At 36.8% G+C, this 16,812-nt stretch overlaps 1 long non-coding RNA gene across 1 annotated transcript in view; it reads right to left on the minus strand.

The window, feature by feature from the left end:
• Positions 1-201: 201 nt before the first annotated feature.
• LOC122462604 overlaps positions 202-16,812 on the minus strand; it is a 38,077-nt gene continuing 21,466 nt past the window's right edge. Inside the window, exons 3-4 of the long non-coding RNA XR_006285283.1 lie at positions 4,540-4,621; positions 202-1,824 (exon numbers count right to left, since the gene is read on the minus strand). This is a non-coding gene — a long non-coding RNA (uncharacterized LOC122462604). The remainder of the gene's footprint in view (positions 1,825-4,539; positions 4,622-16,812) is intronic.

Here is a 16,812-nt window from a genome sequence, read left to right on the forward strand (position 1 = left end):
GTACCGCACATGATACTATTGCTCTGTTTTGTGCAGCCTTATATGAGACCTTTCATTTCTGGGCTTTTCTTTTTTCTGTTTGAAAGTAGTAAATTAGTAATGCAGCATTGTTAAATCCCTACTCTCTCAGATTTAAGCATTGCTGTGAGAATATCGTATACAGTATCTCTGACAATAAAAAATACATGACTATGTAACTTTGTATCATTTCCTATTTACTGCACTAACAGTTCCAAAGCAAATTACACAAAAAGTAAGACAAATATTTAAAGATGCCATATCTGTATATCAGACTTAAAATTACCAGTGGCACAGCAAGATCAAAGAACATCTTTACTAGAGAACTGAGGTTTGAGCTTTTAGGAGTCAAAAATAAATGCCTTTCTACAAGAACCACAAATCTGTCAGTCTATTTTTATTAGGTTAACCTCCATTGGTGGAGATGGCAGCACAGTTTTATTGTGTAGCAGAACATGCAACTTCACATTTATTTTCCACCATACAATGATCACCATTATATTGTCTGCATTTATCAGCAGTCAACAGACACTGGAACTGTGAAATGCTGAAATGAACCCTATTCTTAGAATAGGAAATAGCTGTGTTAACTATGTTGGTAAAGTTTTCCTTTTTCATGGTGACCACTGAACCCCTAAGTGTCCTTTAGTATTTTCATTTAGGTTTTATTATATATTGGTCATAAGGGTAATATCCCTTTGGATGACACACAACTGAGAAATCATCATCTAATTAAAGCATAGATGATGGAATGATATCAGACATTCCATTGTTTAATGTTACTCCATTAATGTATTTTTTTCCTGTGAGGATTTCACAAATTTCCTCCCAAACACACTGCCTGAGTAGAACTTGCAATAAATTATTGCAGCTTTAACTCATCATCTACTTCAATACGATCATGGTATTATGTTAAAGGGTACAGAAATATATAATATGCTGAACTGTCTCTACAGTTGATACCAGAGGGAAAATTACCACCACTCAGTGAAGAAGATCCAACCTCATTACATTAATGATATATCATGATGGGCAAAATGTGAAAAATAACTAGTTGCTTTTATGAAAAAAGGAAGCTTTTCCCACTTGCTTCCTTTTACAGACTCCCATAAAAAGTAAATTTTAGGATGCATTTCAACTTCCCTGAGAGACACCAAAAGCCCTAAGAAACTCTGTCTCTTTAAAAAGAAGGTGTATGAGGAAACATTGTAATATCCTTCAAACCTGACATTAAGTATTCAAATGTTACTTAAGCAAAGTGTGAGCAATTAAATTAATCAATCTTCCCAGCCATGTACTGAACAGATGTTCAATAAATTCTCTCTGTTTACTGTGTGGGGGGAAGGAAGTCCACTTTTAGCTGTCCTTCAGTGATGACATCCCTCAGCCTGTCCTTTCAGGAGGCCTCATGGGCCACTATCAGGCGGTTCTGCTGTGTTATTTCTTTATTATAAATAACAACAGGCCACCTGGACTACGTGCCATACTTGGAAGCTGAGGTTTAATGATCCTTCAGGCTATATCCTCAGCTCTCTCTTGATCCCAGATAATGGGACTGATGGGAATGGCAGAGGAGTGACGGATGGCAGTGACGGATGACTCCAGACAAACATGTGCTGACAACTTGTGAATATGGGGCAGTGTTGCAAAAAGGTCAAGATAAAAAATACTTGCTTGACTTTCAAAGTTTCTTGATGAAAAAATATATGGGATCCAGATCTTCTATGTTGCTGTATTTTTTTTTCTTTACTACTAAGTAACTTTGTCAGGCAGGATTGTAGAAAGTATTATCTGAGTATCTCAAGTCTGGCAAGAAAACAGAGAAAGTAGAATTTCTCGTATTTAGAAGTGCAACCATGTTCAAGGTCTGTATTATATAAACATGCACATGAACATATGTGGTCTTGAACGTTAACTGACTGGCAGCCACAATCATGCATTGCATAGTTTTTTAAAACCAACTAATCAGGTTCTCATACCCAGCTTATCACCATGGTATCTAATTACCTGCGAATAACCTCATCCTGAACCTGGAAGGGCCACTCTGTTACCTCGATCCCTCTTGTTATGCCCAGTTAAGCAGCGAGGCCTGTGCTTAATAAAATTATGCCTTAGGAGTTCTGTGATGTAATATATTGCCTACTAAAGTAGCTCATACCACCAAATCCATTTCAGGATCACAGATCCCAGTAAGCTAAAGGTCAAGTTTATTCATTAAGCAACATAGTCTTCACACAACAAATACTTTTGGGAAAGATAATATACTGATGTGTCTCCTGGTCTTAACTTTTTACATGTTAATACCAACTGGGATCAAATGAGTCGACTGACATTCAAATGTAATGGTTAAAATTTCTGCACCGCAGATATACAACTTCAACCTTTTGAATGCTGCCATTCCATATATGGACTTTATCCACATTTTAACAAGGCTTTAAAATCTCCAAGATTAAGCTGGTATTTTATGTAGAACTGCCTGCTTTTTATGATATCCTGACATGTTGTACAACATTTGTGACTATATTGATCCTTATAAATTCAGCATCTATATATATTCATGAAAAGTATCTGCCCTCTCCCATTCCCCACCCCATTTCCCCCATTCAGTACACGGTATAATCCAGGGGTATTTTTTGCTCCTGTGACTTGCACAATAGTAAAGAGGCAACGGAGTAATATTTTAATAATAGGGCTGTCGATTAATCACAATGAACTAAAAACAAATAATTGCAATTAAAAAAATCAGTCATAATTAATGGCAGTTTTAATCACATTGTTAAACAATAGAATACCAATTGACATTTATTAAATATTTTTGGATGTATTTCTACATTTTCAAATATATTGATTTCAATTACAACACAGAATACAAAGTGTATACTGCTCACTTTATATTATTTTTAATTATAAATATTTGCAATGTAAAAATGAAGAAAACAGTATTTTTCAATTCATCTCATATAAGTACTGTAGTGCAATCTCTTTATTGTGAAAGTGCAACTTACAAATGTAGATTTTTTTTGTTACATGACTGAACTCTAAAAAAAACAATGCAAAACTTTAGAGCCTACAAATGCACTCAGTCTTACTTCTCATTCAGCCAATCGCTAAGACAAACAAGTTTGTTTACATTTATGGGACATAATACTGCAACTTCTTATTTACGTCACCAAAAAGTGAGAACAGGCATTCGCATGGGACTTTTGTAGCCGGCATTGCAAGGTCTTTACATGCCAGACATGCTAAACATTCATATGCCCCTTCATGCTTCAGCCACTATTCCAGAGGACATGCTTCCATGCTGATGACACCCGTTAAAAAAATAATGCTTTAATTAAATTTGTGACTGAAGTCCTTGGGGGGAGAATTGTATGTCTCTGGCTCTATTTTACCTGCATTCTGCCATATATTTCATGTTATTGCAGTCTCGGATGATGACTCAGCACAGGTTGATAATTTTAAGAACACTTTCGCTGCAGATTTGACAAAACGCAAAGAAGGTACCAATGTGAGATTTCTAAAGATAGCTACAGCACGCAACCCAAGGTTTAAGAATCTGAAGTGCCTTCCAAAATCTGAGAGGGACGAGGTGTGAAACATGCTTTTAGAAGTCTTAAAAGAGCAACACTCCAATGCGGAAACTACAGAACCCGAACAACCAAAAAAGAAAATCAACCTTCTGCTGGTGGCACCTGGCTCAGATGATGAAAATGAACATGCATTGGTTCACACTGCTTTGGATTGTTATCAAGCAGAACCCATCATCAGCATGGAAGTATGTCCTTTGAATGTTGGCTGAAGCATGAAGGGACATGTGAATCTTTAGCGCACCTGGAATGTAAATATCTTGCGACGCTGGCTACCACAGTGCCATGAGAACACTTTCTCACTTTCAGGTGACATTGTAAACAAGAAGCGGGCAGCATTATATCCTGCAAATGTAAACAAATTTGTTTAAGCGATTGGCTGAACAAGAAATAGGACTGAGTGGACTTGTAGGCTCTAAAGTTTTACTTTTTTTTTATTTTTGAATGTTTTTATTGTTTTGTACATAATTCTACATTTGTACATTCAACTTTCATGATAAAGAGATTGCATTACAGGACTTGGATTAGGTGATTTGAAAAGCTCTATTTCTTTTGTATTTTACAGTGCAAATATCTGTAATAAAAAATAAAGTGAGCACTGTACCCTTTGCATTCTGTGTTATAATTGAAATATATTTGAAAATGTAGAAAACATCCAAAAATATTTAAATAAATGGTATTCTATTATTAACAGTGCAATTAATCGTGTGAAATCACAATAATTTTTTATCATGTGATTAATGGCAATTTTTTTAATCGCTTGGCAGTCCTATTTAATAATGTTATAGCTTAGCAGCATTTTTAAGAATTGAAATGTGCTTAAAATCCACACTAAAGAAACATTAGGGTTCCTCCATGGATTTTACTCTTGATGATTCTCCCCCAGTTAAACCGGTTATAAATCCAACAGGGGTAAAATGCACTCTCCTCACACCTGGGACAGTTATATGTCTTCATGCCCTCATGTTTGCCTGACTTCAGAGATGAGCCTTCTTATGTTTCTTCATGCTTTTAATCTGAAACAAATGATTGCAGGGAAAAAAGCATTATCACCTTGGCGAGGCATCAGGAGTATAAAAAAAAAAGAAGAAAGGGTCTGTGGGCAAATTCATCTTCCACTGCTACAATCAATCTCTCACCTAAAGAAATACACAATAACTAGGCAGGAAAGGGCCAAGATTTATGGCCTAGAAACATCTACACTGACCAGCATACACCTAGCCTTCTTGGCTCCCTCCTTGCCAGAATGGCTCTTTCTAACAGTTACAATGATATACTGTCTCTCCCTACTGTTTTACAAGTACATTAGCTTTATTTAATGAGATCTCTGAGTAATTTAACAGATGTATATAGGACATAAGACTAGGAAAACTCTTGCTACTTGAATACTTTTGCCAAGGTATTCCAGGGGTAGCTAATCTACAGTGCTGTGTTATATTTTTTTAAACAGGATTATTGGAATTTTGGGAAGGGTTTTAAAAATCATTTTAACAGAAATGTTATATTAGAATCAACCCGAATAGTTCCATATTCATATTCTTGTATTCAGCCCATAAAAATCAGGATACATGTAGTTACTTTAGATCTTCAAACCTACTTATATATTAAAAGGCCTGAGAGAAATTCAGAATCAGAGATGAATATATTTGTTAAATCTCCCTTCCTGTGCTCCCCCACATATTCAACACCATGTCCCAAGGGGGAAAACACAGATACTTTCATTTTAAAAAAGGAGAGAGCGAGAGAGAGAGATTCACCTTTAAAGTATAAGATGACTGGCTAAGTCTATAAGAAAACGAAGAACAGTGTTCAGGAACTTTATTTAATTCATTAACCATAATTAATAATTCTTATAATACTGATAATAGTTCTGCTTACCATTATAGAAATTATTCTGTTTCTGGGCAGGAGGCAAGTGTTTAAAATGGTTGCTATTTTCTTCCAAGGCTGGTTTTAAATAATGCACTATTCCAGTGAGGTATAACAGGGAAATGATAGTCACATTAACTTTAAAAAATAACTTTAATTAATAATACTGAGGAGGTGGTAATGGGAAACTGCCTGTTTAAGATAACAAATAAAATGACTTTATTTTTATAAAAGGGACAAGATGGGGACAAACTTTTCAAGTATCAGACGTGTATTTTTAAAACAAAGCATCTAAAAATATGTATACAGTATGTTGCTGTTTCCTTATATGCTACACTTTTACACATAATTAAAACTGGAGCATGGCCCTAGACGCAGGAAATGACTGTAACGAACTGCATTTAAAAAAAAAAGATTCAACAACTCCAAATTCCACCCAGTGGTGAAACCAGCACTAATTGCGTTTAGTGGCATTGTTCTGTAAATAATATATAGTCTCATTAAATGGAGAGTTTTTTTAGTTTTAAAATATATTTCTTCTTTAAGTTCTTCTAAGCTAAAGAAGGGGGAAAAGGATAAAAGTGCTATTTACTATTCTGGCAAAGCATTCAGTGTCTTTCTAGCTTGGAGGGTATTGTGTTAACCTTGAATTAGACCATAAACCACAGTTCTAGCACATGTAGACCCTGTTACCTACGAAAGTTCAGCACATTTAGAACATGCAGGTGACAGCAGGTGTGTCTCATATTTAAAACACAATTAAATGTATGTCTGATCAAAGTAAACATACTGAACAGTATTCCAAAGACTATATCATATTTTATACAAGGCTAATCCTTACTGAGACTGAAGGAAACCTGATATAGTCGGTTTAAAATATGAAACTTTCATAAAGACCTGAAACACTCTGCCAAAACTATTATGAAACTATCACTAGTGCCCATCTAAACTTATAACTAGAAATCAAGCATGCACAAAACCACTGCTGACCAAAAAAGGGTGTGGGGGGAAAGTGGAGAAAGCAGAAGACGACGCTGGAACAGAACAAATTCATTGCATGAAATTTCATTTCTTGAGAGCTATACATCAAGTTGTATTTGTTTAATGAGGTTGACACTAGAAAGATGTATAGAACATGTCAGACACCCAGTACCAGTGCGTTCTGGGAAAAAGATAACATCTGAGAATCTGACCACTCACTTCATCTTCTAGCCAGACTTCTCTATCTACTGGTTCTTCGGGGGATTATAAATGAGAGGGCAGAAGGAACAAGGAGCAAAATAATGAAAAACACACACAAAAAGAAAAATTATAACATTGTAGAGCAAAGTAAAGCCAGATTTACTGACCTCACAACTACATAATCAAGAGAAAGTTATCACTGTAGAAACTTTTACTAAGCATAATGATCTTAAATAACAAGGGAGTTCTATGAAATTTACAGCACTTTTAAGATATGCAAATTGAATGCAAGGTATAGACATAAGGGTAATTAATTGTAAATCTAAGAATAATGTTTCTTTGTCAGGGCTGTCTCCATGTTGTGGAATACATTTTAATGTGCCTTAACTGTGAATATTTCTTAAGGGCTGGTCTAATTATAAGATATTCAGAATTTCAAAATAGTAGTTACTCTTATGCTTTAATGTAGCTGCTATAAAGTTTCATAACAGAATTTACTGATTACATGAAAATATTTTATTTTAATTTTCAAGGATAAAGCACTTGTTTAAAAGTCCATGCACTCAGATTTTGTCTTCAGAAGTAATAATATGACCGAAACAGTTTTTTCCTAAAGCATGCGGATTTTAATTTTCTTTTTTGAAGAGGGGAGGAGGAAGGAAACTGGTAAGGGATCAAAATAACTAACTAGGCACGTCTAGTTCTGTTTCATTTTTTTAAAGTCATAATGTTAGTTTTATGTTTCTGTGGACATAATAGTACAAAACATAATTATATGTTTACATTATTTACTTCACTTTCCATATATTATTTTGTAAGCCATTCACGTTGCAATAATTAAGGTGAACATTTCCATTATAATGGAACTATAAAAATTCACTCACTCGTTTTAAACCTTGGCATACAAGCTCCCATTCTGAAAGGAAATTTATACAAACTTTTACACAAACACAAAAAAGTCAGTGTAGGTCAAGTCCATGTTATACACTGGCCTACCAAGGCCTGCATGCTTGCTCCCAGAAGAATCACTATCAAGTGAGGGTGTTTCGGTTTTATTCATTCTAACAAATTAAAATTAAACCCTCTTGTTGGGGCAGTGCAGTAACCAGATTGTAGTAACAGCTCTCACAAAAACCTCTGTATTTGTTTGTATGGAAAAACACTGTGTTGAAACTCTGTATTTGGAGAACTGGTCCATAGACCTCTAGAGGAGTTAAAGGTGTAGTGTAAGAGATGAAGGACTTTCCAGTGGTTAGGGCAGGGCACTAAGATCTGAATCATTGGTGACCTTCGGTCAGTCACTTAACCTCTCTGTGCCTCAGTTTATGGATCATTAAAATGGGTAACATCACACTCACCCACCCTATAGGGGTCTTGTTAATGTAATTAATTCATACTGTAAAGTGTTATGAAAATGTGATCTCTGGGCCCACATTGTTACACATATGCACTTGACATCTTCTTGTGAATTAAGAAATCCATCTAATGAAGCACGTGAATTACAGCAATATGACATTTATAGAGAAAATATTTTTTATTTCATAAAGGCTAGATGCTCTGTCAGTTTAGTATGAAACTGTTGTGAGAGTCTTCTACATATGCAGATAGACCTGTGATGGTCTAAAGAGAGGGTATTCTCTCCAGTTTATAATCAGGAAGATAAGCAACATACTGCACAGTCTTACCTATTGTAAGGAAGTGACACAAGATACAATGGGATAACAAGCCAGTAGTGGGAAGTCGGACTGGGAGGATTTCCAATTTATAGTGGAAAATTATATGAAATACTGTAGTCTCTGGTTTTTTAATGGAAAAGGGGTTCTGGTGGAGAGACAAGTCTCAATCTCTTATTCAGTACCAGATTAGCAATTCAATAGCTATTACTGTATTCAATTTTTTTATCCGAACGAGTGCTCATGATTTAGATTAAACAGAGATTTTTAGAAGCTTTGGAGGCAGTGGGGATATCTTTGAATGTGAGGCTAGGAGACAGGTAGAATTAAGAATAGTTTGGGAAATTTTAATTTTCTTACTTTCAAGTCTAATATTTTTTAAATAATTAAAATATTCCATTAACTTTTTTCAAATAAAATGTATTCTCAACCTTAGCTCCCTCATCCAAACCTAATAATTTGGCGTTTGGCATCCTTTAAACAGAGGTTTCTGAAAACTTGAAACCTCTGCCAGATACAGTTCAAGATTTTATAACCCCTACAAGAACAACATTTGCTAGTACAAAAGGGTATCTCAAAAATAGCACTCACTGAGGTTATAAGTTCTCCTGCCAATGCCACCAGAGGTTAATAGCTTCCTTAAAGGGTCTTTCCAAGATCGCTTACACAGGAATGAAATGTCCAAAACTTTTGTAAGGAAACAAAACCACAGCACTTATTAATGGTGCAGTGAAACTGGGCTGAGTTTCAGGCTTCAATCTTCCCTTCCTCTAGGACAACTCTCCCTGAAAGGCTTAAGCTCAACTTCACCTGTAGGCGTTTTCAGTGAGGCCCAAAGGCCTTCTGTGCATCTTATCCTCTAACTTTTTGAAGGGGCAGAAAACTTGGTCTTTAAAGACATCTGGGGTAGCAAGGTTCATGAGACAATGACTGGAGTTGAGGAAAAAGTAAGGTTATAACTCAGAACAGAAGACAAAGGGTTCATAACGGGGAAGCATGAGGAGGACAGCATAGTTCTGGCTGTGGTAGGGGTGTTCCGGTATGAGGACCACATTTTTGCTTTTATGTGAAGGAGCTTTGGAAGCTACTAGAACCAGAGGTGAACAGAGATCCTATTCCAAAAGTTAAAAAAGAAGAAGCTCCTCTCTCATCCATTGTATCTAGTGTTAGTATGTTTGACAAAGTTTACAAGCACCATCAAAACATTTTCTGGAGATTGTGACTTGCATGTGATTTCAATTGGAGTTTACAATTTCCGCCAGTCACTCAGGAAATACTATAAACTGTGTCTGGGACTTCAGGCAAGTTCCAACAGTTAAATATAGTAAAGTATGAACCACATTAATTTCTCACAAATCTGTAATGTCCCTTACCTATTTTTCTCCTGGCTCAATGTACATTTCCAATTACTTATAATTTCTGTAAGACCTCTCACCAAAATGATAATATCCATGGAGAATAAAATAAATAGGTATGAAAATACAAAACCACATGAGGCAAAGTTAGACTTTTACAATGGCTTTGATTGAGGACAAAGGTCTAAAGCTAGTCTGCAGTTTTCAAAAGTAGTCTTTTTGAAGTCATAAGTTGGCAAAAAGAAAAACTCTGATTGTTCTTAGTCTCATAACTCAAAAATGGCTCATCTAATTCCAGTACAGCCAAGTTTAACAACAGTTACTAAACAGAGCTATAACAAAGTTTGGGACAGCCTGTGAGCATGGAGCCAAACTGTGATATTATCACGTTGATTGAAGGACTTTACAGCAGTACTCTATGACTAGACTTCCTCCTCATGTGGAAGAACACAGGGAATGGATAATAACTGCAAGTGTTTTCCTTGGGTTGTTCTATGGTGAGGAGGTTTGCAAAGATTGGGCAGCACTTCCTACTCTGGAGGCCATGGATGCTGGGGTGATCTCATTAAAGGGGGTTTCCCAAGATGTGGTGGCACCAACAGAACAGATATTGCAGCCCTGGGAAGCTCTAGCCACAGATCTCTACGTGACTATAATTAGTAGCAGTGCCTTGAGGATGAGGTCGGCCACCAAGGAAGCTCTGCAAACATTATGGGGGAAGTGCAGGTATCACAACAAGAACAATAAGGGGTAGTTCAAAGGCAAAAAAGGGCTAGATTCTGCCTCCCCTTACTCACTGCACGCATAGTTTCACTGATTTCTTTGGGACTACTTGCAGAATAGGAGCATATTCTGTGTCTGTGGTGGGCAGTGCCCTAGGTACATATCTGGCCCTGGATTATTACTGTTAAATTAAGCAGACTCAAGCCTAATTACAGTAGGATTGACAGTTTCACAACATAAATGTTGCAAAGGTTGAATCTTTCACCTTGTCCCACAACACAGTGGAAATGTTCATTTCATCTCTCTCACTTGGTATGTGAAATTATTCTCACAGCTTGAGTTAGTATCTGGCCTAGGTTTGAATATCTTAGCTTTGTCACTTGCTGTCACTCTCTTAATATTTTCTAAAAGTAGAGTTTTTCTTGTGGCTATATTATGCAAGGGAATAAAGTCAGTGCAAAGATACCTAAAATATTAGGATAGGGAGATGAATCTTAGTCCAAACTACCCTTATTTCAGCCTCTCTAATTAGCAGCATAAAAAGTCACTCCTAAACCAACTAAAAGGGTTGTATAAAATCAGGCAAAAAAAAAAATTTACACTGAGAGTTTGCATCCCTGTAGCTGGCTTGCTCTCTAGTTGCTCGAAACCAAGGTTGCTGCAGCTGTGCTCCCCAATGGCTAAGATGTTAGATATAGCATAGCAAATGGGATCTCTTTGGAAACTAGAGCAGTGCAAGCCCCAAGATGCCTCACTGAGATATTCCAAAAAAATAGGAACTGAGTCACCCATCTCTTTAGGAAAATAGTCTATGCCCATTTAGATATATCATGTGGATTTCACACAAAAAATATACTTTGTTGTGTTCTGAAGTCAAGTGGAAAGTTTGCATTGTATGATTCCAATTGTGATCCAACACAAGTTTGATAACTGAGTATGTAGGATTTTTTTTAAGTACATTTTTCAAGTTAAATCTGAGACACTAAGCATAGACAAAACTGCTTTCACTCAGAATGCAAAAAACAAGAGGAAGAACTGAAGAAATGGGGTAGGGGAGAGCTCCTTTTTGTAAACTGTCTTGGCACGTCATTGCTTTACACTGGAATGTGAAGCTAAACCCAGAAAAAAGTGCTGGGTTAAATCAAAACTGAAAACTTTCCAAGTTAAACTCTGTGCGGCCTTGTACCCTGGGCAGCTAGCCTGAAATCAGTGTGGTTGCACAGAATGTAAGTCAGGGCACAAATCGGCTCTTCAGCTCTCAGCTTTCCCCAAGCTTTCCCAACAGCTTGCTGAGCATAATTTGGACTTGGTTATTTAAAGCTACATGGAATAATACAGTATGAAGCCTGGTGTGAACAATAACTCTTATACAATTTAGCACTTAGAGAAGCGCTACTAATCTTTTTTAGGAAACAAGGTATTCAAAATTATTTAATGCTTCTATTTATGCATCAAAAAACATTCTAAGCACAAACCAGTCCTCTTCTCCCCTCCTCTACACACACAGGCATTTGTGTCTTTAGCTACAATACATCATATTTTTAGACTGCTTTAGAATGATCACGTTATACATTTGGCATTTATGGAATTCTGTTTATTAATGCCACTTTTATAACACAGATAAGTTGTATTTACTATACTAATAGTTATCACAAATAATTAGTTATTGCTACACATGTTATACCCAAGTGATGATTCAATACTGTAAATTTAATGTACAGTATTGTAATAAAAACAGTAAAAATGGCAATAATGATAAAAGTAAGTTTGCTTTGCCTACCAGAGTCAGCCTAGCAGACTTCTTGTACCATGCTGTCAGTTAAAAAAAATCACTGATATTTTATGAATAATAGACTTTTGGGGTTTTTAATCTATAATTGTGCTCTGATTTAAAGAAATAAAACATAGTTAAAAAGAAATATATAATCAAATTAAAATAATACATTTGCTTAGCAAAGCACTGTCATATCAATCCATCAATTATCAACATTTAAAAATCTGCCACAGTATATTGGTATCACTGTATTCCTTTGAAGTGTGGTTTTACTTCAAAAAATGACTAAAAATGGTATTCTGGGCTTCCATGTTTACCATCTCCCAATGATTTCCATATCAAATATGACTCAGTAGAAATAAGAAGATTTTCTTTATGTGCCAGTCCTGAAAGTAGCTTAGGATTTCAGAGTCAGATGCTGAGTTTTTTCCTACCCCATTAATAGTAATAAAGGTGCTTTAGCAAGTCAAATCAGACCCTCTTTTACACCAGTGCAATTCCATTGTCCTCAGTGAGACCTGTGCAACACAATTGCCTGCAATGAATTGTCCCATGTAAACCAGATTAGAAGCTAACAAACCATTCTTTTCATGATTGATTTTGTTCACATTTATAAAAAACATCTATAGCTGCCCTTCCTATTCTGAGTGTCTATCCCATGAATAAAAGACACACAATGTGATATATGTAAAGGACTGTGCACACACCAAACCCTTCCTTCTCAAACCAAATAATTAAGAGTTTTCAGAAAGAAGTTCTGCAGACTTACATGCAAGTGCAAGCCCTGCATGCCGCTGAGGATCTCAGTATGATATTTACCAGGCTGGTGAACACTCCATTTGAACCACTGTTGGGGTATTTTCAATAATATTTGTCTATTAAGATTACATTTGTTTTGGCAACAGCATGCAGAGTCAGTGAGCTAAAGGTGCTTATGGAAGATCTCCCATTCACCATATTCCATAAGGATAAAGTGGTCCTGCACCCAGAATTGCTTTCTATCGTGGCTTTGAACTACACCAACATTTTTCAGACAAATAGCTTATTTGCTGAAAAATGCAGTTTTGGGTCTATTTCTAAATTTGTCAAACAGTTTCAGCCAAAAACATTTCTTCAGCCTAGATTCACAAGGGGACTTAGGCACAAAGCCACTGGGGGGTGGTAATGCCGCCTTTTACTCAATAACCCTGTAGCTAGAGCACTCACCTGGCATGTGGGAGTCCCATGTTCAAGTCCCCACTCTGCCTGATTCAGAACAGGGACTTGAGCATGGGTGTCCCACATTGCAAATGAACTAGGGTAGGGTATTCTGGAGTAGGTTTTGTTTATTCTTTCCTGTTGAAGCTGTGCCACTTTGTATAAACATTGAAATATTCACTGGGGCACAGCGAGAGAGAGAGAATGACTAATTGCCTGGTGGTTGGGGGAATCACCTGGGACAGGGACACCTGGGTTCCAGTCCCTGCTCCAATACATATATAAATGAATATTTAAACCAAAACCTCTGCCCCCCTTAAAGCACCAGAGTCCACCCCAGGCAAGCTAGTTTATATATGGTAGACCCAAAGTGGGCACTTAGGTATTGTTTACATAAATCTAAGGAGATTAGAAAATTCCTCAGTTATTTTTGCATATAATGAGAGGGTAGAGGACTTAGTATTCATATTACCGGGAATATCCAAATGTATACAACTTCATTCAAACTTGTTATGGATTAGCTGTGGTATCTGTGCCATCAGTATTAAAAGCACTCTCAACTAGATCTAAGACAGCCCTGTGGCTTGCTTAAGAAATATTCCATTAGATGAAATATAAAAAAACCTCTGTTTATAGCTTTACACACTGCTGCTTCCTTCACCCTTCACTTTAAAAAAAAAAAAAAAGAATATACCATACAGAATTTTATTCAAGCAACAGACCGAGTTTGGAGAAAAGTTACAACTAGTCACACATCACAAACAGGGATAGAAGGAAAACAGAAGTGATGCAAGAAATACCAAAAATGACTCTTTCACAGTCCCTACTTAGATCATTTCAAGTTGCAACACGAAAATGTGCCAGGGAAAGAAGATGTTCAGAACTCATGGGAAGATTGCCCAAAGGAAGCCCATAAAGCACAAGTGATGCTACAAAATTGTGCTAGAGATTAGACCACCCCCCAACCAACCATAACAAACAAAATATATCAACTTTCACAGGATGCTACAGGGCCCTGAGTTTCACCTGGCCTTTGAAAGGAGATAAAGGAATTCAAGTACAGACCAATATATCGGCCTGAAAGTATTTAATCTGGAAAAAGTGAGGTGGCTCATAAATGAGCTGGAAAAAGGGGTACAAAGTGAGGTGGCAAAATTTGCAGATGATACAAAACTACTCAAGATAGTTATGTCAAAAGCAGGCTGCAAAGAGCTACAAAGGGACCACAAAAAACTGGGTGACTGGGCAACAAAATGGCAGATGAAATTTAATGTTGATTAATGCATAATAATGCACATGGGAAAACATAATCCCAATTATACATATAAAAGAATGGGGTCTAAATTAGCTGTTACCATTTAAGAAAGAGATCTTGGAATCATTGTGGATAGTTCTCTGAGAACATCCACTCAATGTGCAGCGGCAATCAAAAAAGCAAAAAGAATGTTGGAATCATTAGGAAAGGGGAGGATAATAAGACAGAAAGTATCGTATTGCCTCTATATAAATCCATGTTAGGTCCACATCTTGAATACTGTGTGCAGATTCCTAGATACTAAGGTCAGAAGGGACCATTATGATCATCTAGTCCTACCTCCTGCAAAACACAGGCCACAGAATCTCACCCACCCACTCCTGCGAAAAACCTCTCACCTATGTCTGAGCTATTGAAGTCCTCAAATTGTGGTTTAAAGACTTCAAGCTATGGTCGCCCCATCTCAAAAAAGATAAATGGGAATTGGAAAAGGTACAGAAAAGGGCAACAAAAATTATTAGTGAAAAGCTTCCATATGAGGAGAGATTAATAAGACCGGGACTTTTCAGTTTAGAAAAGAGACATGATAGAGGTCTATAAAATCATGACTGGTGTGGAGAAAGTAAATAAGGAAGTGTTGTTTACTGCTTCTCATAACACAAGAACTCGGGGTCACCAAATGAAATTAATAGAGTGCAGGTTTAAAAGAAACAAAAGGAAGTATTTCTTCAGAGAACGCACAGTCAACCTGTGGAACTCCTGGCCAGAAGATGTTGTGAATGTCAAGACTATAACAGGATTCAAAAAAGAACTAGATAAATTTCTGGAGGATAGGTCCATCAATGGCTATTAGTCAGGATGGGCCGGGATGTTGTCCCAAGCCTCTGTTTTGCCAGAAGCTGGGAACGGGAGACAGGATGGATCAGCTTATGATTACCTGTTCTGTTAATTCCCTCTGAAGCACATGGAATTGGCCACAGTCGGAAGACAGGATACAGTGCTAGATGGACCTTTGGTCAGACCTAGTATGGTCTTACTTATGAGTTGCTGCTTGGTTAATGAAATGACCTGGTTAAATTGTGCTTTTGTAATATAAAATAATTGACCAAGCACTTACAGCCTCTGCATGAATACTTTGTATCGTTCTAAATCAAAAGAAAATAAATAAACAGGGAGGGACAGGATTCTGAAAACACTGTATTGGGTTCAAAAGACAGGCTAATTACTATCTATTTAATGAGCTATAATGGATCAAGAAGAGTTTAGGTATAAAATGCAAATCTGCAGTTTGAAAAGGCCCTGCTGTGTGTACTGCTCAGATCTGATACGTACTGCGATAAACTTTACCAGTGGCTGTCAAACAGGTTAAAATTTATAAAACACCTTGAAATCACAAAGCTTCAACTTGGAGATTTTAATGGAAAAGCAAATAGCTAAACTTCCTACTCAGTTTCAGTGTGAATCAGAAGGTATTCAGTTTTTGTACCTTTGGATAAGAGTGACAAAAGTGGATATAAGGACTCCAAACTCAGATTACAGGGGTCACTTCAGACTACTAAGCAACAAGACAGTCATTCATGCCAAAAGTCCAATGATTGACTGATCTAAGAGCATTCCAGGAGGTCACAGTCTCTCACTATCTGTGCTGAAATGGCAATGAGACTATAGCAGGATGACTAAGAAAAGAGGAGAGGAGTACTTGTGGCACCTTAGAAACTAACACATTTATTTGAGCATAAGCTTTCATGAGCTACAGCTCACTTCATCGGATGCATTCAGTGGAAAAAAGAGGGCAGATTAATAGCAGCCTCTTCAGTGACATCAGGTACATAAATGATGTTTTCATTTGTGTGTGCAGAAAATGGTTAGCAGGATCCTATATAACAAGTAATTCCAATATAATAAGTGTCCTTTGTTTGACCATCCAAGGTCAGGACAACAGGGAAGCATAACATCAAGTAACACATTTTGAGGGGATGGCTCTGGAGCAGCTGGTTAGCTTCCATGATGAATGAGAATTACAGCAGTTTTCAAGAGACCAACAGAAGGCTAGCAGAGTCCTAATCAGCTATAACATCAGTAGTAAAGATCTAGGAGACCAGAGCATTTCCAAAACTACAAACTTCTCTGGGCTTTAGTTTTAATAATTATAGCTGTGACAGCTGTACAGTATGGGTAC

The sequence above is a fragment of the Chelonia mydas genome, chromosome 12 (genome assembly GCF_015237465.2).
Source record: "Chelonia mydas isolate rCheMyd1 chromosome 12, rCheMyd1.pri.v2, whole genome shotgun sequence".
Classification (NCBI taxonomy): Eukaryota; Metazoa; Chordata; order Testudines; family Cheloniidae; genus Chelonia; species Chelonia mydas.